This window comes from Canis aureus, chromosome 34 (assembly GCF_053574225.1).
Source record: "Canis aureus isolate CA01 chromosome 34, VMU_Caureus_v.1.0, whole genome shotgun sequence".
NCBI lineage: Eukaryota > Metazoa > Chordata > Mammalia > Carnivora > Canidae > Canis > Canis aureus.
In genome coordinates this window covers 19,586,263-19,609,378 of record NC_135644.1, presented here as the reverse complement: position 1 = coordinate 19,609,378, position 23,116 = coordinate 19,586,263, and the positions used below count along the sequence as shown (strand labels likewise).

At 38.2% G+C, this 23,116-nt stretch overlaps 1 long non-coding RNA gene across 1 annotated transcript in view; it reads left to right on the top strand.

Annotated features, from left to right (window-relative positions):
- Positions 1 to 23,116, top strand: part of LOC144304831 (uncharacterized) — a 72,927-nt gene that overhangs the window by 17,052 nt on the left and 32,759 nt on the right. The window contains exon 2 of the long non-coding RNA XR_013371814.1: positions 98 to 164. This is a non-coding gene — a long non-coding RNA (uncharacterized LOC144304831). The remainder of the gene's footprint in view (positions 1 to 97; positions 165 to 23,116) is intronic.

Genomic DNA, 23,116 nt, shown 5'->3' with positions numbered 1-23,116 from the left:
CAGAATCCTTTTACTGCTTGATGAAATAATTATGAAACACTGTAAATTTCAACCATATAACAAAATTTCTAAACCCCAGCTTAATACTTCTTTTCAGGTTTTATTTTCATTAAGAAAACAGCTAAACACAAGAAGAAAAACGAGAAAGGCTTAAATGAGAAGTGGTAAGAGTGGTTTTCTTTCTTTCTTCTTTCTTTTTTTCTTCCTATTGCATATTCCTATTTTCAATTTTTTTCTCTAAAGTGCAGGTATTTATGCATTTAAAGAACTACTAAAAGAATATATAATAGAATTTTATATTTTATTTTAAAATGTTACAGCTCTTATTTTTTCTAACCTACCTTGAAGCATTATTCTATGAAGTGTTTTTCCATTACTATATCTCAAGTACCAAAATGGAGTTAAGTAGATGCTCAAAAAATGTGTGAATGAATAAGTGGATTATTGAGGGAAGCATATGAAATAGCTATTTCACTCATTTCCAAACAATTATTTTCGTCTCCTTATCTCTACCACATTACATCTGCTTTCCTCCATTTTTACCACCCAATTCAAGTTCCCATCATCTCTTGCCGAAACTCTTGCAAAATCTTCTGAATTATAATCCCTGCTTGTTTTCTTGCCCTTTCTTTGTTGCTACTCCAGGAAGCAGCCAGAAGGACCTTTAATATATATATATATATATATATATATATATATATATATATATATATATATTAAAGTATGTCATTCCACTGCTTAATGCATCTAGAAGAAAACCCAAAGCCCTTATCAAGTCACACAAAGCCCTCCATGATATGGCCCCAGCCAGGCACTGGCCTCATTTCCTACACAGCCCTTCTTTTCCTCAAAGAATTTCCTGCCTTAGCAGATTTGCCCATACTCTTCCCTTTGTCAGGAATGCTCTGACTCTGGATCTTTATATGACTTATTTTCTAGTTATTTCAGCCTCACATTATATACAACCTCCTCCATGAGGTGTTTCCCTGGTGAACCAATGCAATTTTAGCCCTCTGTTTCCTCTCACAGCACCCTGACTTCCTTTCATTCCAGCCTTTGCCACTACCAGAATTTGGCTTATTCATTTACTTGTTTAGCTGCCCGCCCCCCCCATGTCCCTTCCTCATTCAGCATACATGTACTGGAATGTATGCTCAAAACAAGACAGGGCTTACTCACACTTGTTCTGCACTTGGTGTATACCAGACACAGAATATTTATTTCCACTGTTAATTTTGGACCTAGTATTTTATACAAAGCTCTTAAAGTTCCTTGATGTTGGAAATGTGATTCTGAAATCTCGGGCAGCTTTGACTTGAATCCAGCGAGGGGAAAACAAATGAATGAAATACTTCTTTGATGACAGTGCCCCACAAAGATCTAAATTATATCCAGCTACTGATTTTGAAAAACTCAATAAGGGGACAAGAAGATCTTGGCAAAAACTACCTGTTCACTCTTTAGAACTCTCATATTTTGTTGCCACCTTTATTCTTTTTTAAAAAAATCATGTTATAATCTTTCTGAAATTTTAAAATACATTCGTGTCTCCATGCTTTTGTGGTTGATGGTTTCCTAGGGCTAATAATGTAACTCTTCAAGTTGAGATGATCTTAGTTTTGCTTTTCTTGCAGGAAAATACTGGAGTTATTTCCCTGCAGAATTTAAGACTGAGATTACCCAAAGTAATTTCATCTAGTTAATTGCTCCACTGTGACCTAAAAGACCTTTCTTTCCCACTGGTGTTACCAGAAACTTGACATCATCAGATAGTGAAATAAGAGGTACTGACAACTGAGGCCTCAGCCTAATCCTTTTGGCATCTTTGCATAAAACAGACTCTAACTACTGGCTGACAGTTGCCCAAGAAGTCAGTGAGATTGCTGCTACCAAAAAGCCCTCCTGTAATTAAGAACTCAGATCAGTAGTCCCTAAGAGCTTTGGAAGCAACCTCAAGGCTTTAGTTTCTTCTACACTTATTTTCTCTCCTTGCAACACACACATTTTTATGAAACCCCAAAATAGGAAACAGAAGTGCATGTGTGTGTGTGCGCGCACATGTGTAGTTTATTGCCCTGGGGATATGGCATAAGAACATTTTTCTTAAAAGAAAGGACTTCATTGTAAAAGACATCCTCACAGAAATTCTTTATTTTATGACATCGCTCCTTTATTTTCTTATGGTGGAAAGTGCTCTATGGAGAGTCAGTAAAATTGCTAGCCTCCACATTCATTTAATGTCTGCAGATAGAATTAAAAACACTTTAATGTGGCATCAGTCAAATATACCACTTCCTGGCCATGTTCAAATTGAGCTTAAGAGGGGTACCTGGGTGACTGAGCAAGAGATTAACATATATAAATATCATTTTTAGAAACTAAGTTCTAACTATTTAATAATGGACTCAAAGATTTCTCATCAGTTTAGTGATGCCTTTCTCTAACTGAAGTACCATCTTTGCTAGGAAAATGGCACTGATCCATTGTCTTTTTGTTTCTTATCAAAAATATTGAGCAACTATTTATTGGTGCTTGATTCTGTTCTCTGTACTGAGACAATAAAACGTTGATTTGTCTTGTCTCTTAATGTTCCAGTCATCCTCTTTTTCTGCTTAGGTATCCTATATTCACTAGTAGGATAAAATATCTTGCTCAGTTCTGAGCAGCATGGGCAACCAGGATTATTCTTTAAACCATGTTCATACTGAGACTAGTTCTCTTCACTAAAAAGGAATTTTATTTTCTCAACAATTTTCTTCTGTTCCCAAGAAGACATGAGAGGCCTACTGCTGAGAGCAGAAAAATTAGAATCTTCTTACAGAGTGAGCTTTGTACTTACTCTTCTTTAAGTTAATATAAGCAGTTAAAAGTAACACAAACATGAGAAACACATGCTGTTGGTAGACTGTTCTTTTTAAAAACTATGTACAGTCAATTTGCAGTTTATTCTCAGGCATAGTGTATTATTCTTTTTCTAAAGTAAAATTAGTTGGCAAATGTTTTGTAGATTTACAAATATATCCAGGTACTGAGTAAAAAAGAAGCATTTCTAAGACCTTTGTGTTGGTTTGGAGATGCCTGATGCATAACTAGGCAGCTAATCTTACCTACTGCCTGTGTTCTTAAATATAATTCTGTACAATCTAGATGCCACATAGGCATTAGGGATCCATGTTAGGTACACCCTTGCTATATTTGGTTAATTTATCCTTTTTCCTCTTCTCTGTGAAGCAACTAACTGTCACACACGGAGCCCTCATTCAGTGTGAACGAGTTAGAGTCATTAGCAACATGACTTTAAAGGAATATCCAAGTAGACAGTGGACCTGTCTAGATCCCGAAAGCATCTTCATCCGGTGACCTGCGGCTCTCTGCATTTAAGATTGACCTGATTTGTGCTTTCTGCCCACAAGCTCATTCTCACACCAGGGGGACAAGTCTGCCTCAAGGTTAAAGCCTCAGCATAGTATTCCAATTTAAACAGCGTCTTTGCCCAATGCTTGTTCTACTTGCTTTATGTCTAAACAGATTATAGAATTCATTCACCATAATGAAACTTGATCTTGCAACCTCATCATTATGCTCATTGAACTATAGCATACACCAGTTTTTCTAGTTATTTTTATTTGGCAGCCTGCTTTCCATTATTCTTCTTTTGATAAGAATCCCAAGATTTACTTTGGGCAAATTACTTCTCCTCATTTTTTGTGCAGTCAAGGTATTTTACTTTCTGTTGGTCAAGAGGAACAGCAAATGACTCAAGTTGGGCCAGCTGGATTTTCTCTCTCCCAAGGCTTAGAACTTTGAGCAGAGGGAACACAAGGAAAGAAAAATGGTCAGAGCCTGTGCATTTTGGGTAGTGGCACTCGGATAGGTCCACTACTTTGAATCTTTAGATCCTTGTTCGTTGAGGCCTCTTCTTCAGCCTTTTCATGAATTTTGAACTATGAACTATCCTCATAACATATCGTTTTCTCCTTAAGTTAGCCACAGTTGATTTTGTTGCTTGTTACCAGAGAATTCTGGCTGAAATATGTTGCTTTCCTGAGTGTCATTCTGAGCTGTATCTGTATTCTTTATGGATTTAATCAACAATAATTATTTTTGAATGTGCACTTTGGAGTACATTTTGACATTTTGGAAATGGTTTTTCAGTAAGAGACCTGATACCAGCTTGCAATTCATGCTTAGTTAAAAAGAAGATTAAGTTAATATATCATTTTCCTAGTCGTGCATTAAGTATTTGTTTGGGTGCCTAGAAAGAGTATATCTCTATGTTGGATTAAGAGAAAGATATAAAATAGCGAAGGATCCATATTTCCTATGGAAGGAAGTTTTAATTTACAGTCTAATAAGATTATACTAACCTATTCATAAACCTATTATATTTAACCACAGAAAGTTAAACAAAAATGTAAGTCTTAAGTAAAAACAAACAAAAAATAAAACCCACAATACAAAGACGTCACAAGGCAATCATGATTCATTGCCAAATGAAGGATAGAGCTAACACGGGCTGCAGTGTGAGAGGAAGGTGAGCTATGTAGTGCTGGAGTGATCTAAGGAAGTTTCATAGAGGCTTGCTGGAGGTTGGATTGAACAGTGCCAAGAAGGATGGGGTGTCCAGTAGAGTAGTGTTGTTAATTTAAGGTTTTCCCCCAACTCTGCAAAGCATGCCAAACCACATGACAGGGCAGATGTAAAGGATACATTACAATAACATCTTGAACTGGCCTTTGGCACATGGACACCTCACTCCTCTTACATTCTCCAGTTCAACTCTCACGCTCTCACATTAGCTTTCTTTCTCTGTGCTCAGATTGTCTGACTTGGCAACTCATTTGATCAAATCTCAGAGCTCCTGATCCTCCCACTTGCAGGTTGCAAATTGCCTCCTTCCTCCAATATTGATTTTGGAGTATCTTCTTGGTAATGCCCTTCTTCCAATGGGGCTCCTCTCCTGATATAAAACTGCCCTTTTGAGCAGCACCTCCTAGGTACATGCCAAGCTTCTCTCCTCTAAAGTCCCCAAAGGCTGTACTCATATAACTGGGAAGGCTGAATAGACTGAGGGAGAGAGACTCCAGAGTGATAAAGTACAGGCAAGACAGCATGAAGCCAAAGGCAGATGCAGAAAAGTGTATGAGATATTTCGGGGAGCAGCACCAGCTAATTGGGACAGGATTCAATGGGGAAATAGTGAAGGATAGAAATTGGGAAAGCAAGGTGGAGCTGATGATTGATCAGAATGGATTTTATACTATAGGTGATAGCACATGATTGCTTTTAAGCAGCACCATCTATATCAACATTGACTGGATTTTAGAAAGTTTAATTTGGGAAGGTTATGACCAATAGATTGAAAGCAGAAGAATCTGGTAACAGCCAAGAGTTAGAGAGATGAAGTTATTGGCTAGATGGTGACACTTTATTTCACCTATATGGAAATAAGTGACTGATGAGAGAGGCATAATAATGTTTATAAGACCCAAAATGGTTTTTACTATGCTGGGCTTGGCAGAATAAACTACCAATTATTATTCTATAGATTTCAGAGTAAGCCAAGATAATAAGAAAAAATGATCCCTATTATTTTATTTAGATTGGTTGTCAAAAATAGTCTGATTCTTCAAAAGTCTTCTGCTTGAGATGTGCAGACAGAGAATAAGCAGTACTGTCACCAATATGGTAGCAGAGGAAACCCCAGCCTCTGTCCTCTGGCAAAGATCCACAGTTAGGCAGCTGACCATGAATAGAAACAGCTCTAGGGCAGTTCTGGGGCCCATGTAAGAAACTTTAGCAACATAGTGAACAAAAACCCTGAGATGGGAGCACAAGAAGGGTAGAAAGAACAGTCATTTTGCTTTCATCATCCCAACCCCTAGGGTGGCATTGATCAGAGCTAAGAGGGAACTCTCCCCATAGAAAGAGTTTCTCTCCGCAGGAGAGGGTGAGCGTGGTTTGTGGCACCAAACTAAAGGACCCAATTCAGTTTCGCTGAAAAGACCAGCAAAGCGGAGGCTTATAGAAATGGCTAGAAATAAAAGAGCAAGGGCTACCAATGTCAGCCACATGGTGGGAGCAACATGAGTTGGCAGTGACATGCCCTGTATATTCCCAGAGGAACCCTGTGACCATCATATGGTGAAAGATGGTAGCTACACTTGGGATGAGCATGTCATTGCACAGAGAGTTGTTAAGTCACCATGTTGTATACCTGAAATTAAATGTGTTAACTATACTCAAAAAAATTAAAAACTGAAAAAAATAAAATAAACTCCCCCCCCCAAAAAAAAAACCCCTCAGAATCATATGGCTTCCCTGAATTCTACAAAAAAACATAGGAGGAGTAAATTCACACCAATTCTTCTCAAAATCTTTCAAAAATTTTAAGAGGCAGGGATACTCTCAAAGTTGTTTTACAAGGACATCATACCCTTAATGCCAAAGCCAGATAAGGATACTATAGGAAATAGAAAACTACAGATCAGTTACCCTAATAAATAAAGATACACAAATTCTCAACAAAATACAAGCAAATTGAGATCAGCAGAACCTTAAAAGAATCAACCATGAAGATCAAGTCAGACTTATCCCTACAATACAAGGATGGTTCAACATACAGAAATCAATACCTGTGATATATCACATTAACAGAATAAAAGGCAAACATCATATAATCATTTTGATAGATGCAGAAAAAAGCATTTGACAAAATTCAACACCTTTTCATGATAAAAGCTCAACAAACTGGGTATAGAAGGAACATCCCACAACAGAATAAATGCCACACGTGACATGTCCATCGGTACCATCATACTTAATCACGAAAAATTTAAATCTTTTACTTTAATCTCAGGAACAAGACAAGCAAGCCCATTTCTAATCAGTCCTATTCAACAGGGTAAGAGAAGTCCGGACTAGAGCAATTAGAAAAGAAAAGACATTGAAATCAGAAAGGAAGAAGTAAACTTGTTCTGTCTGCTAATGATGTGATTTTGCATGTAGAAAATTTTAAAGATTTTACCAAAAGTCTGTTAGAACTAATAAACAAATACACTAAAGTTATAGGACACAAAATCAACATGCAAAAATCAGTTGTATTTCTGCACATTAACAATAAAATATTTGAAAAAGAAATAAAGAAAACAACCCCATTTACAATAGCATCAAAAAAGATAAAACACCGAAGAATAAATTTAGCCAAGGAAGTTAAATATCTATGTATCAAAAACGATAAAACATTGATAAAAGAAATTGAAGACACAAAAAAGTGGAATCCATATTTATGGATTGGAGACTTAATATTGTTAAAATGTCCTTACTTCCCAAAGTCATCTAAAGATTCAATACAATCTCTATAAAAATTTCAATGGCATTTTTCACAAAAATAGAAAAAAACAGAAAAAATCCTAAAATTCCTACAGAATTACAAAGGGCAAAGCTGGGGGCCTCACTGTATTATAAAACTATTTGAATCAAAACAGCATGTTATTCATACACAATAGACTGGTGAAACAGAGTCAAGAGCCCAGAATGCATATATAGTCAACTGATACTTGATAATGGAGTTGAGAATATTCAAAGGAAAAATATATTGAGAAAACTTGATATTCACATGCAAATGAATAAATTGGACCCTTATCTTACACCCCTGACATAATGCAAAATAAGGACTTCGACATAACAAACCATCAAAAAAATGTTTAAAGCCCATAAAACTCCTAAAAGAAAGCATAGGTGGTAAGCTCCTTGACATAGATCTTGGCAATGATTTATTTGCATATGACACCACAGCACAAGCAGCAAAAGTATAAATTGGCAAGAAGGGGTACATGAAACTGAAAATATTTCTTTTTTTTTTTCTGAAAATATTTCTGCACAGCAAAAGAAACAATCAAAAAAATTCAAAGACAACCTATGGAATGGGAGAAAATACATAAGGAATACGTAATTCAATAGGAAAAGCAAACAGGGATCCCTGGGTGGCGCAGTGGTTTGGCGCCTGCCTTTGACCCAGGGTGAGATCCTGTAGACCCAGGATCAAATCCCATGTCGCGCTCCCAGTGCATGGAGCCTGCTTCTCCCTCTGCCTGTGTCTCTGCCTCTCTCTCTCTCTCTCTCTCTGTGACTATCATAAATTAATAAAAAAAAATTAAAAAAAAAAAGAAAAGGAAAAGCAAACAGCCTGATTAATAAATTTGGCTTGAACAGACATTTTTCCAAAGAAGATCTGTAAGGCCCAAACAAGTACACAAAAAGGTGCTTGACATCACTAATCATCAAGGGAACACAAATCAAAACCACAAGATATCACCTCACACCTATTAAAACGGCTATTATCAAAAAAAGAAAAAGTAGTAAATTCTGACAAGGATATGGGAGAAGGGAGCCGTCATGCACTGTTGATGGAAATGTATACTGATGCAGCCACTATGGAGAAGAGTTTGGAGATTCCTCAAAAAAGTTAAAAATAGAATTACTATATGATCCAGGAATTCCACTCCTGGGTGTATATCCATAGGTAATGAAATCACTGTCTCTAAAAGATCTGCATTCCCGTGTTCATTGCAGCATTATTCACAATAGCCAAGACAAGGAAACAGCATAAGTGCCCATAAATAGATGAGTGGATAAACACAATGTGGCCTATGTGTGCATACATAACCGTGCATACATAATACACACACAGTGGAATATTACTCAGCCATAGAAAGAAGGAAATCCTGGCATGTGCAATAACATGAAAGGATCTTGATCCCTGTGGTGTTATGCAAAGTGAAATAAGCCAGAGAAAGATAGATACTGTATGATCTGACTCATATTTGAAATCTGGAAACACGGAACTTATAGAAACAGAGATTGGAATGATGGTGGCTGAGGGGTAGGGGTAATGGGGAGAAGTTGGTCAAAGATTACAAACTTTTATCAGTTAAAAGATGAGTAAGTTTGGGGAATTGAATGTACAGCATGGTGACTATAGTTAATGGTAGTATATTCTATAGTTGAAAGTTGCTTTGAGGGTAGAATTTTAATGTTTTCATCATAACATCAAAGTGGTAATTATGTAAGATAAAGGATATGTTTACTAACCCTGTGTGGCAAACACTTCACAACACATACATGTATCAGGTCATCACATTGGACACCTACATTTATACGTTTTTATATGTCAACTAATATATCAGGAGAAACTCAGTTCTCTAATATTGCAGTAACTCATATTCCAAAGTTTACTTGCTGAAAGTCTTTGCCGGACAGGACTTTTCTCTAATATGAATATAGTTTTAAGCATTTTACTATATTAGCCTTGGCCTCTGTAGAGGGCAGTATGCTATCATCTTTGAATGATTAAGAACACCAATATTAAAGACTGGAGTTTTGGTCTGCTTTGTTCATGGCTTCTTCCCCCATGCTCCCCAACCCAGTACCTACAACAGTATTGAACACAGGAAGCCGTTAACTCATGTCTATTGAATAGCTACTGAATTTAGTCCACAAATCGATCATTGGTTATCATTTCTTTTCCTTGTACATTTCCTATTAGAGAAGGTAAGACTTTGGTATCAGTGAAAATACTGTGTCCAGTGGAGATCCCAAAGTGGCTCAATGATCAGCTTGACATTGGAGCATTTGCTATCCTATTCCTTCATTTTTTTTAGCTTCTTGACTATATTTGTGAGCTAATTTTCTATACTTTCATTTTAATAAAACTATTCAAAATATCTCAACACTTGAAATTTGGAAGAGACTGTTGTTCACTATCATATTTAAAGCATAAAACAGGGGATCCCTGGGTGACTCAGCGGTTTGGCGCCTGCCTTTGGCCCAGGGTGTGGTCCTGGAGTCCCGGGATCAAGTCCTGCGTCGGGCTCCCTGCGTGGAGCCTGCTTCTCCCTCTGCCTGTGTCTCTGCCTCTCTCTCTCTCGAATAAATAAATAAATAAATAAATCTTAAAAAAATAAATAAAGCATAAAACAGTAGCAGACATTTTATACTCATAGAGAAGTTGTAGAGAAAGAAGTACGGTATTTCTTCCTATGTTAAGTCAGCTAACTGCTTGCATATACTTTACTCCAAGAGACATATTGGTAGACTCAATATGTCTTGGTATGAATAATATCCTTTATTGTGGCCCAGAACATTCTAACATAAATAAGTCCCAATTTCCATAAATAAATATAAAGAGTAAAAACCTAACTTCTATTTAAGTATGTCACTGCCTCCCTACTCCAAGAAAAGATTTTGTTCCCCTTAATGAAAAGCAAAACAACAGCTATATGGACAATAAGACTCAAGCTGAATTTCTAAAATACTAACCTACCCATATATATTAATATTCAGTTACATTGAACCAGTGAGTTATATTTGCTAAGGCTCAGGAAGACATTGAAATACAGCTTAAAATGGTCTCCTATTTTACTGTATTTTAGGAACTAAAGAATATGGGTCAATTTTGTTATGTTTCCCAAAGGAATATTAAATAGTCTGAGAACAGGGGGAGTAAAACATTTCCATGAGATTTTTGTCCAAACATAAAGTGGTTTCATAGTCCTTTTTTTTTTTTTGCATTCAAGTACACATCTTTTCTAGTCATTTAAAATGAATTTCACTTTTCAATTGGTCTTTATTCCTTCTGAGATAAGCCCGTAAACCCCCAAAGATCTCATATACTTGTTGGGTCTAGGTCTACTATTGGTGGTCTTCCTTTCTGCTAGACATTTCATCACAAGGAACCAAACTTTGTTCATGGGTCAGTGCAAATATCCATAATTTCTTATCGTGATTTTGGCATAAATTTCATTAAAATTTCTTCCAAATTAGAATGAAAAGTTTGGTACAGAGCATAAGATGTCAAGTGCACATGAAGTCTCAGGAGTAGGATCAGGACTCCAAATGCCAGGAGAAGAAGTACTACAAGGGAAGGTGAGGAGCTCTGATAAAGGAAACTAGAGAGAATGAGACAAATACAGCATCCATGGCAGCATTGGAGACACTGGGGTCAATTGAAACAATAAAGTAAAATTCTCATATCCTTTATTGAGAAGGAAGAAATTAATAAAGTTTGTGAAATTTTTCTCAATAAAAAGTCACGTTATTTATTTATTTATTTTTTTCTGACTCATACCTAGACTAGTTTAATTATTTGCAGTCTGAAACCTGACTACCTTTTAGAGTTTGGAAACTATTTCATTGACCAGAAGATGGAGCCATTATATAAGGAATTTTTAAGACTTGCAGGTCACAATGGAACCACGATTTCTCTCTTTACTATTATTTTAAACATTTTATAGAACCTGAGTAGTCAGTGTCACTTTGTTTTTAACAATGGAAAGGAGGTGGCACGTTTTAATCTTACAGATGCAGAGAAATAACATCTCATTAAGTGATCGGCCCTTATTAAATAAGCACATGTATGGAAGATTTATGGCTTTGATCCTCAATAGCTATAAAAATATATACTATAGATTTATAATCACATTGGTTACCTTGGACCAAGGCAGATTTCAACAAGCAGGTAGCATTTGAGCTGCTACTCTAACATTCTCATTTGGGATTCTCATATAGCAGATAATCTCATATAGCAGATAATCTGGGAAAATATATTTAAACAAGGAGTTGCACTATTTTATTTTGATCCATAAACTATATATAAGCACCACTGTCATTATACTCACTCATAATAATTCTTCTCTATAACATTTTAAACTTTTCTTAGCATTTTCCAAAAAATTTTAAAGATTTTATTTATATATTTGAGCGGGGAGGGACAGAGGCAGAGGTAGAGGCAGACTCCCCACTGAGCAGGGAGCCCAACACGGGGCTCGATCCCAGGACCCCCGGGATCTTGACCTGAGCTGAAGGTAGACCCTTACCCTACTGAGCCACCCAGGTGCCCCTCCTAATTTTTAATATACTGCCCACTCTTAACCAGAACAGAAAACAAAACCAAGAAGTTAAATGCCATATTCAACTAAGAAAGTCACACAGCAAAAGCAGAGACTGAGAGGGACCCAAAGCTGAGCTTCCTAACTCACAGCTTTGGCACAGTCTACTTCTGGATCTTTCAACTGATGTTCAAACTTCTACTGTTCAACACATACTTACAACAAACTAGGAAATTGAGGGTATGAGTACTTTTCTGATGGGTCAGTTTTAGGAGGGACACTGAGAGGTTGTGTGTAAAAAATTTAGCACCCATGTATTAAGATCCAGGGCAACTTTTATTGGTTTTCAAGCTCAGCTGCATATTGGAATCACCTGTGGAGCTTTGAAAAGCTCAATACCCAGGCTGAACGCAGACCAGTTAAAGCAGAATCTTGAGGTAGGATCCAGGCATTGGTTTTCAGGTCCGCGGGTGATTCCAATGTGCAATAAACTTTGGGAACAGCGATCTTGACCCCTGTTTTGGCAGCTGTAATGTATATACAATTTTTTTTGGCATCTGGAGCATCCCTACTTCAAGTGTGGTCACTGCACAAAAAGCCTCAGAATCATCCGGGAAGTTTTAGAAATGCACATTTGGCGCCCCACCCCCACCTATTGAATCAGAAACTGGCAGCGCAGCCCAGCATCTGCAGTGATTCTGAGAATCACAGGTCTATCTTGAGACCAATCTCCTCTTTTTATCCTTGGCAGGTGGTGATTCCATCCTCTGAAGGGATGAAACTTATTCATTGCTTGTTGACGGTTTTGTCCTGGAAACGGACCCATTTCTCTTTTTTCTTTCTTTCTTTTTTCTTTTCTTTTCACCAGATTTGCTAAACAAGTAGACACTTCTTGTTTGATATTGAGTCACTTTTTTTTTTTTCAATGCCTGTTCCCCTTGATGTTTAGAATGTTACTGTTTAGAGGGAAGGGGTCAAAAAAGAGCTGCAAAGAAAGTAAGAAAGGGGAGTAGAGAGAGGGTTCCAAGGTTTTATTGGTGCACTGAACTCCGATTATACTTGTAGGATTCTCAATCCATCTAATTTTATATTCCACATATAATTGATACTAGCAATAAAATTGGTATCATCTGCAAGACACCCAGGAATCAGAAAATAGCTATGATCTTAAGAAACAACTTGACATTAAGCCAAAGTCTAGCTGTCTTGTTTGTTGCTGGGTTTTGTTTGTTTATTTGTGTGTGTGTATATGGCTTTTTTTGGCTACCATTCCCTGACACAAATGAGAGATGCAGCCCCTGGAGTCAGACAGATCCGGATTTGTTTTTTTGGTTTTTTGTTTTTGTAAAATTTTATTTATTTATTCATGAGAACAGAGAGCAAGAGAGAGAGGCAGAGACACCAGCAGAGGGAGAAGCAGGCTCCATGCAGGGAGACGGATGCGAGACTCGATCCCAGGACTCCAGGCTCACTCCCTGGGCCGAAGGCAGGCACTAAGCTGCTGAGCCACCCAGGTGTCCCCAGATCTGGATTTGAACTCTGGTTTCAGCCCTTTCATTATGGCCTTTGGGCTGGCTATCTAGGCTTATTTCCTCATCTCTAACGGATGACCAATAAATCACTTTTATGGGCTGCTCTAAGATCGAAAAGACAACATATAAAATGCTTCACATTATTCTTGGCACATGGACGACACCAGAAGTGTGCTGGACCCAGCTTGGAACAGTTGGAGAGGGCCAGAGGTGCCCATGTCCTCCCCAGCCCAGTTCCAGTGACTTCAGGTTGTGTGCTTGAAATTGGCTGTGGTGGGGTATTTACACCATGGAAATCGATAAAAGGCACATAGAAACAAGAGTTTTTTTTTTTTTTTTTTTCCAGGCGAGCCAGTTATTAAACATTTACCAGCACACCACTGAAAGGCATCCTTTTGTGGTTGTTTATATTTTGATGGGCTGACTTTGGACACAGTTTGTCTCTTATTAAACAAAAATAGCCAAACATAGCCCGCATAGATGAAATGAATGGGAAGATCCCAGAAAACTCTTCCCTGCCATCTGTCTCCCAACACACATTCGCAAGAATTCCCTGTTAAATTCACAGACCGTGGAAAAGGTAACACAAAATTATGAGCAGACACTGACCTTTTTTGTGGTATTAGTTCAGCAGAGCTTTTCCTCTTCAAGGCAAGCTGATGGAGTTCAGGACTCTGAAATAATCTATTTAACTAATACTGAGCATCTGTTGGATGTCAGCCCCTTCTAAGGATGGAGATAGCTAAAATACATTAGGTCTTTACCTCATATGGCTATATTTGTCAGTTGAGAGGAGACAAGTAAACAAATAGATAAAATCATAATAATTTTAGATAATAGTAAGTAATGAGATGAAAATAATATAGTTTAGTGCAGTAGGGAAGGACGAGGGCAGTGGGGTTGCTTTGAATAGGCTGATTAGGGAAGGCCTGTCCAAGGAGGAGACACCGGAGCCGAGATCTCAGAAGACACAGCTGTGCTCTGAACCAGAGGAGCATTCCAGGCAGAGAAGGGCAAGAGCAAAGGCCCTGGGGCAAGAGGAGACTTAGAGGAAAGAACAGAAAGTCAGTGGAACCACAGCTTGTGAGTTTTAGAAAAGGGTGTGTGGTGTGGGGCAGTTAAGGGGCCAGATCACATAAGGCCCTTTAGGGTGCTTGTAAGTCTGTCCTTCGGCTAAAGAATTATGAGAAGAATCCAGGCGCTGGAAAGCATAGCTTGATGGAAATTAGAATTTCGAAGGATCACTCTGCTCTGTGGAGAACAGATTGTAGGGAATCAAAAGCGGATCCAAAAGACTAGTTCAGCAGCTACTGTAAAAGTCTAGGCAAAGGATGACCAGATGGTGGTAGAGATGAAGAGAAATGGGCAGATTTGAGGTCTGCTGTACAGGTTAAACCAGTAGATGGCTTGGAGACCTACGTCTGTCAGCTAATTTCTAGCCTGAGGTAGGCTGTAAAGAGAATGTCTAAGAAATGAAAAAAGAAAAACTTTTAGACTTGCTAGTCGGAGGAAAGAGAGCGGTCCATATCACATTCTTGATTTCCAGCCACTCCTCCAAAGAGAAATGATGAACACATTTATAGTACATCCCGGTTCTCAGAGAGCTTCATGGTATTAGGGAAAAGCAGTTACAGTGTGGTAGGAAAATGAGGCTGCATTTAGATCGCCAAATAATTACTCTCATGAAAAGAATTAAAACATTATCTGAGTTTACAAACTTAGGGGGTGCCTGGGTGGTGCAGTCGGTTAAGAAACTCTTGGTTTCAGCTCTGGTCCTGATCTCAGGATCTTGAGATCCAGCCCCACCTGGGCTTCCCGTTCAGCACTCAGCAGGGAGTCTGCTTGAGATTCTCTCTGCCTCTTCCACTCCTGTGCACTCTCTTTTACTATCAAATAAATAAATAGAATTTTAAAAAAATCTTAAATTTACGAACTGAAGTCTCAGTCTTAATGAATCTCCTTTTTTTAAAAAGAATATTTTATTTATTTATTCATGAGAGAGAGAGAGAGAGAGAGAGGCAGAGACACGGGCAAAGGGAGGAGCAGGCTCCTGGCGGGGATGTGGGACTCGATCCCAAGACCCTCAGATCAGGGGATCTCGACCTGAGCCGAAGGCAGATGCTCAACCACTGAGCCAACCTGATGCCCCTTAATGAATCTCCTTGAATGAGTTATTACTTTTTAAATTTACCTACTTTTTTTTTTTTTTCAAAGCTGTTTATAAGTCTGCTCTGGAAGCTTTAAAAAATGGAGAAAAAAATATTTGGGGAGCCCAACTTTCATTAGAATGACCTTAGGTTTTGTACTTGTCAGTCAGACAAAGGTACAGGAGATTCCTAGACAGGAAGTCATTTTGCATCCCATTTAGTATTCAGCAATTAGATGACTAGATATCCTGAAAAAAAAAAAAAGATCCTGATATAAAATGTCTGTTGGGTGAAATTTCATAAATACCTTTGTGAATGCAAGACAAAGCTTGCAAGAAATTAACAGAAGCTTCCACGAACCAGAAGCAAAGAAACAGCAGGAAACAGAGCAGCAAGATGATACTGGGGCCGAACCACCTGGAGGTGGTGGTTGATCTCAGTAGCAGATGCCGTCTTGTTGCTCCTTACTTTACTGAGTTTTAATAAATACACAGCCCAGTGAAAACGTGATACAGCTCAAATGTACATACTTGTACTTCTCTGTAAACACCACCTGGGGTAAGATGTAAAACATTTCTGTTCCCCTAGGATTCTCCTGGAGGCCTCTCTAAATCAATACCCCCTCCCCAAAGTCTCCAGTCCTTTAACTTCTACTATCAGAAATGTTTTGCCTATTATTAAGATTCATAAATGAGGGCAGCCCTGGTGGCTCAGCGGTTCAGCGCCACCTACGGCCCAGGGCCTGATCCTGGAGACCCCGGATCGAGTCCCATGTCAGGCTCCCTGCATGGAGCCTGCTTCTCCCTCTGCCTGTGTCTCTGCCTCTCTCTCTCCTCTCTGTGTATTCTCATGAATAAATAAATAAAATCTTAAAAAAAATTCATAAATGAGTTCATTCAATAGGTAATCTTTGGTGGGCTAGCTGCTTTAGTTGGTGAGATTTTCCATGATCTTGCAGATGTCAGTAAGGCGCCCTTTTTTGCTGTGTGTGGTATTTTGTTGCATACCTAATGCCACAATATTTGTCCTTTCTGATTTTGATGGATTTTTGCCTTGCTTCCTGTTTGTTCCAGGCTCTCGTGAATATAGCATCTCTGAACAATCATACAAATGTCTTTTGGTGGTAATAAAAGGTCGTTTCTATTTATATATGTCTGGTATAAGACTTTCGGTCATAGAAGAAGTTTAGCATTGGCAGACACTGACAAACGTATTTTTAAAATAATTGTACAAATTTATGTTCTTGCTAGAAAGGTATGAGAATTTCTTCTGCTTCATATATTTGACAATACTTGGTATTGTCAGTCTTTTTTTTTTTAAATGTAGCCATGCTGATGGCAGTCTAGTGATATTTCATTGCTGTTTTCATTTTCATTTCTCTTATGAATAGCTTAAAAAAAGATAAGTCTGACATTCCAATACATTGATAAAGTAGCATCTGTTTGCCACTTTGTTATTCTTATATGCCATGGCTTTTTCCCCTCAACTTTCACTTACTGTTTTCTTTTGTGTTAAATACATATTTTCTAGTGTTCTATGTTAATTCCCTTGTCATTTCTTTTACTATATTTTTGCGGTTGCCTTGAGGATTACAATTAATATTTTAACCTAACAATCTAGTTTGGATCAATACTAATTTAATTTCAATAGCACACAAAATATTTGCTCCCAAATGTCTCTTTTCCTTCCCTGTTCTTTGTGCTCTTAAGTCACACAAATTACATCCTGACACATCCTATGCCCATCAACACAGACTAATTATTACTTTATGCAGTTATCGTTTACGTCTTATAGGAGAAAAAGAGGAATGACAAAAAATACATTCCTGCTGTCTTTTATACTTCCTGACTTGGTTACCTTTCTTGGTGCTCGGTCTCTCTTCCTGTAAATTTGCATTACCGGCTAGTGTCCGGTCATTTCAGCCTAGGCTCTCCCTGTAGGACTTCTGGTCGGGCAGAAGTGCTCACAACATAATCGTTCAGTTTTTGTTTATCTGAGGATGTCTTAATCTCGCTACTTTTGAAGGTTAGTTTTTCTGGATACCGAATTCCTATTTCAGTGTTTCTTTAAGTACCTTGACTATGTCACCCCACTGCCTCTGTCCTCCATGGTTTCTAATAAGAAATCACCTGCTAATCTTAGGGTGAGATTTCCCCCTACCCCGGGTTTGTCCTTGTGGTAGTGGTGGTGGTGGTGGTGGTGGTGGTGGGTGCTGCTGCTGCTTGTCTGTTTAGTGGCTTGACTGGCCTAAATCAGTAAAGTCTGTGTTCTTTGTCACGTGTGGATACTGAAATCTCTTCTCAATCAACTTAGTGCTCTGCTAATGACTGGTCAGAAATCCCTTTAGATGCCTGCGACCATTCCATCTCCTAGCCTTTGCTGGTGGCCTCTATTTTCTTGTTGAGACCTGCCTTTAAGACTCAGGGAGGCAGGGCGCCTGGGTGGCTCAGTCGGTTAAGCATCTGCCTTCCACTCAGGTCATGATCCCAGGGTCTTGAGATTGAGCCATATCACATCAGGCTCCCCGCTGAAGCCTGCATCTCCCTCTGCCTGCCACTCCCCCTGCTTGTGCTTGCTCTCTGTGTGTCAAATAAATAAATAAAATCTAAAAAAAAAAAAAAAAAAAAAAGATGCAGGCAGTTTACAACTCTACCTTAGCTGTCATTTCCTGCTTATATAGAGTCTCAAGGTCAGCCAGAGGTAGGAACTCAGCCCATGTGTCTGGCCCTGTGCATGCAGGTAGCTTGTAGATTCCCAGAAATATGTTGGGGTTTTACAAAGTCCATTATGGACATGTCCTTCCCTGGCCTTTTCTTTTACATTTTTTTGGTAATCTTGTTTACCCCAACTATTATCACTGCCCCAGGCAGCTGCAATGTTAGATAATTGCAAACAACCCCAGGGAAAAGGCTGCTTGCACCAGGTATATTTTGAGCCAGGCCACATAAAGACAGCTTTGCAGGTGCATTTTTCAGGCAATTGCCAGACAATTTTCTGGAAACAGACATTTTTGGGGGAACGCCAAAGCTGTTCTGTCCTCTCCGCTGGCCTTTAGGCTTCAGATTTTCACTGGGATTATGAGACAACTGGCTTTTGAAACAACCAGAAGCCTTGATGTACTTACTGAGATTCAGCCATTTTTCTTGAATAAAAACTCCTTTGGTTAATTTCCAGAGTTCTGAAAAAGTTGGTTTTGACAATTTTGCCAGTGTTGTTCTTCTTTAACAGAGAAGTAGATTTTTGAGAGGTCCCTACTTTGACATTTCCACTGACGTCCTGAAATCCCAATTTAGAAATGGGCAGAAAAGGAAAATGTACACTTTACCAGAAAGGATATTCAGTTTGGTTTCTTAAGTTTTGATTTTTTTTTCATAACCTACCGTGCTGTGTGCTGGAAAGGTGACATTCGTGGGTGGTGGGGAATGGTCATGTTAAGGCCTAACATATTTCTCATTGACTCACGCACGGTGCATTTTACATGTACAATTCCACCAAAAAAACATGTACTCAACAATTGACATCTTTAGTGGTAAGTTGTGTGACCTCTCTGAAGCAGTCTGCGATGCCAACCCCTTTCTCTTTCTTCATATTCTGTTCACTCTCCTTAAAAGTTTGTTTCAAGCTTCTATTTGTGCATCCTCTTCCTGGCTGACTCAGCGTGCCTTTGGGTTTGCCCACCCCTGGGAAGCAATGACTCCTGGACATGTGTCTCTAACTCTGGCTGAACTTCATATTTGTATATTCTTTATTACCCAGATCTTACATTCAATTGTCCTCAGGACCTTGACTTTGACTCAGGGTACCTCAAACTCCAACACATTCAAAACTATCACTCATTTTTTAATCCTCAGCTCCAGGCTGCCCTGGCACAGCTCCTCTCCGTCATGTTCACATGTTACAATATGGAAAAATAATGTAGGGCTACTCTCATTGATTCTTCCACGACACAGTGGATGCTCAATATCATTTTATCGAATTTATGACTGAATCCTAGATTGAGAGGTACTTCAGAAAATGCATAATAAATTGCCGCCCTTTAAAGTTCCTATCACGTACTCATGTGCTTTAGGATGACTGAGTGCCAGTCTCTCATAGATGAACTTGAGGTTCAGAAAATACAGTATGTTGTTTAAGTTCACAGTCGCGTAGTCAGTAAGTCACAGATTTAAACTCATGATCTTACTGCTGCTGTGTATATATTTTATATTTACATTTTTGGGGCAATTCGTAAAGGCATAAGATAGTATTGCGCTGTGAAAAACAGAGCTTAGATTTCTTTAAGTGCTTTCAATGTCGTGTCCAATTTGCTCTATTGATCTTATAAAGAGGAAGAGGCTTGTTTTGTTGGTTTTAGCTCCCAAGATGACAGAAGCAGGGGAGAAAGAAAGAGTTCTCTTACTCCAGGAGGAAACAACTGGACAGGAAGAAATGACAATAGGGAAAAGAAATGCCAAAGGCTGCCAGGATGATTTCTCAGCTTTGTGCAGTTCCAAGGGCTTTGTTTTTTCCCTACCTGCACTGGCTTCTTTAGAGCAAACTATTCATGCCCCTCCTGGGCTCTGGGCATAAGAGTTAAGTGAAGTTTTAACTTTATTTCAAAGAAAAAAATTAAAATATGCCTGCCTAAAAAATTCACTTCTTGACCGCAGTCATTCTTCAGATTTCTGATGGAGGCTGTGGCTTGTGTCACAGAGCTGAAGGAGATCGCGTCTCTTGTTCTCCCTGGCTCTGTCCCAGAGATCCCTTTCTGCCCATAACCCGGCTCTAAGTGGTGTTCTGGCTGAAGTTCGTAGGAGGCAGACCCATTTGTCTCTAAAATAAATGGATGATATGTGACTCTTTAGAGATAAAGATAACTTTTCTTTCAGTCCCAAGTGCCAGGGCCAAATTAGGTGACTCTAAACCAGTCATCAATCTTTGTTCTGAATTTAGGGTCTAAATGAGATGGTTAGGGTAAGATGAGTGTATTAAAGGAAGCAAGTAAGGCAGGAAAATGATCATGAACGAATGCTTTCCCCCCTTCTGTTTCTTCCCAGTTCTCTCTTATTAGAGCTGATTCAATTGAGGGCTTCAGCTAGAACCAATATGTGCACTGAGTTGTTCAAGGAGATTACAGGAGAATTCTGTAAAGGGAGTCAGAATGAGAGTCTGATATTTAGAAGTTTGGTAGTTGTGATTACTGATTTTTTAAAAAAATATTTTTATGTCCACATATTTTCTGTGCACTTCAATAAGTGCTTTCATGCCCCTCCTTTGAGCATGTGTTGGACTTGCATCTCATGAATAGAATGCAGTGAAAATGATGGATTATGACTTTTGAGGGTAGGTCATAAAAGGCAGTGAAGTTTCCTCCTTGCTTTCTGGGGACCCAAACACTCAAGCAGCCCAATGGAAAGATCCAGGTGGAGGAAGTAAGGCCTTGAAACAGCCAGGGAGGATCTGAGGCCTCCTGCTAACAGCTATGCCAGTGAGCCATCTTGGTAATAGATCTTTCAGCCTTACTCAAGCCTCCAGATGACTGCATCCCCAGGTGGCAACTTCACGCTTCAGCCAAACGGCTTCCAAAGTCCTGGACCACAGAAATTACGAGATAATAAATGTTTGTGGTTTTAAGTTGCTAAAAAGAAAGAAAGAAAAAGAAAGAAAGAAAGAAAGAAAGAAAGAAAGAAAGAAAGAAAGAAAGAGAAAGAAAAAAAGAAAAGAAAGATAAGGGAAAAAGAGAATTTTGTGTGGAATTTTGATACCTATTTTTCATCTATAACATTTTATTACAAAATTTGTTCTTAATTTTCAATGTTGAGAACACCAAGGACAATGATAATATCCAAGCTTCAGACAGAACCATATATTTTTAGTTCAACTATAAATTTTAGTCTTTGTTTCATCAAATCTTTGGCATAAGTGCCAAAGCAAAATGACTACTTCGACTATTTTTTAAAAATCATTCATTTAGAGCAGTGAAAAGTGGATTAACTATTAGGAATCAAAAGTTAGCTCCTGAGTGATTTTCTCTGTCAAAACAGCTTGTAAATCATTGGAATGAATGACCAGAGGTAAAAAATTCGCAGTAAAAGAAAATATATAGCCACTATTTTTAAGTTTGGACAAAAAAATTATGAAGCTTTGAGAGTTAAGAATCCTGATATTAAGTATCATAAAATAAAATTGTATATAACATAGATTATAGAACATCCAATAAAACATAACCGAATACACATAACATTCATGATTAATAATGCATGATAAAATCAATCTAACATGACCTCCGATATTTATGGTAATTTATGGCTCATAATTTTTGTCCCTCCTCAAATAAAAGCTTCATGAGGGAAGGGATTTGTCTATGTTTGCAGACTGAGGGTGCTCGGTAGATACTGAATAATGAATAGCAAACTCCTACATGTTTCATTCTCTTTGAACACTAAATTTTGCTAAGTTTGACTTTCTAGAGATTCTAGAATCAGAAAAGTTTTGAATAGCAAACTCCTACATGTTTCATTCTCTTTGAACACTAAATTTTGCTAAGTTTGACTTTCTAGAGATTCTAGAATCAGAAAAGTTTTGAATTCTGGATTTGTTGCCTTAGGCTGAGATGGCAGTGAAAGTCTGCAGCTCTAAACCTCTGTGGTGAGACCTAAGGTAGAAATGATCTGTGAGACCTTTCAGGAAGGTTGGAAAACTCTGCTTACCTGTACCCTCAATTTATTGGTGGTCTTTCTCAGGCCTTGTCTTTGAACTGCTTTTTTTCCCCCACCTTAATACATTAAGAAAGGTTTTCTTTAGTCGTGTTCAGTTCAACTTTGCCAGGCCACTAATGTCATTAAAATCAACTCTATTTAAAATTCCCAATAAGTATGAAACCTCAGTGTGTTCTGACTACATTGAAATATTCCCACTGGAGCCAACCTGCTTGTTTGTAGAGTATGTAGCCTTCAGATTGGCTCCTTCCATTTAGTAATGTGATTTTGTCTTTGCTTCTCATTATCCTGACTGGCTCATAAAGACATTCTAAGCTGGTGCTAGTGGAAGTTAACTAAGTGGAATATGTTTCGTCTTCTATGAAATAAAACCAAAAATAGGATATACCAGCAAGTATGATATCTGGAACGAGAGTAATTTTTGTTCAGGTCAACTAGGTTTTTAAAATTGTTAATAAGACCTAAATATTTTTTATATATTTTTGTCCATTGCGTTATCTATTCCTTTGTTGCATTTCAATTGTTTTTGAAAAATATTTTAAATGAGATTCAAGCTACAACAACACATAATAAAATATTAAACGTGCCTCCTAAATCTCTTAAAATTGGCTTTTTTCTTAGATCAATTGTTAATGTTTGTATCTAATTACACTACTTGGAATTATAGGCAGTATAGTGTAGCATGTTTGCTCTACTGCTTGTTTAGAGCTATCTATTATTCATGTTTCTCTTCCTGTGTGCATCAAATGCTATTGCAGCAAAGGTCTGGCCAGTATGCAATTCTCTCCTCCCTTGAGAGAGATTACCATGTACTCCGCAGCTCATTCTGCTTGGATTATGGTATAGTGTTA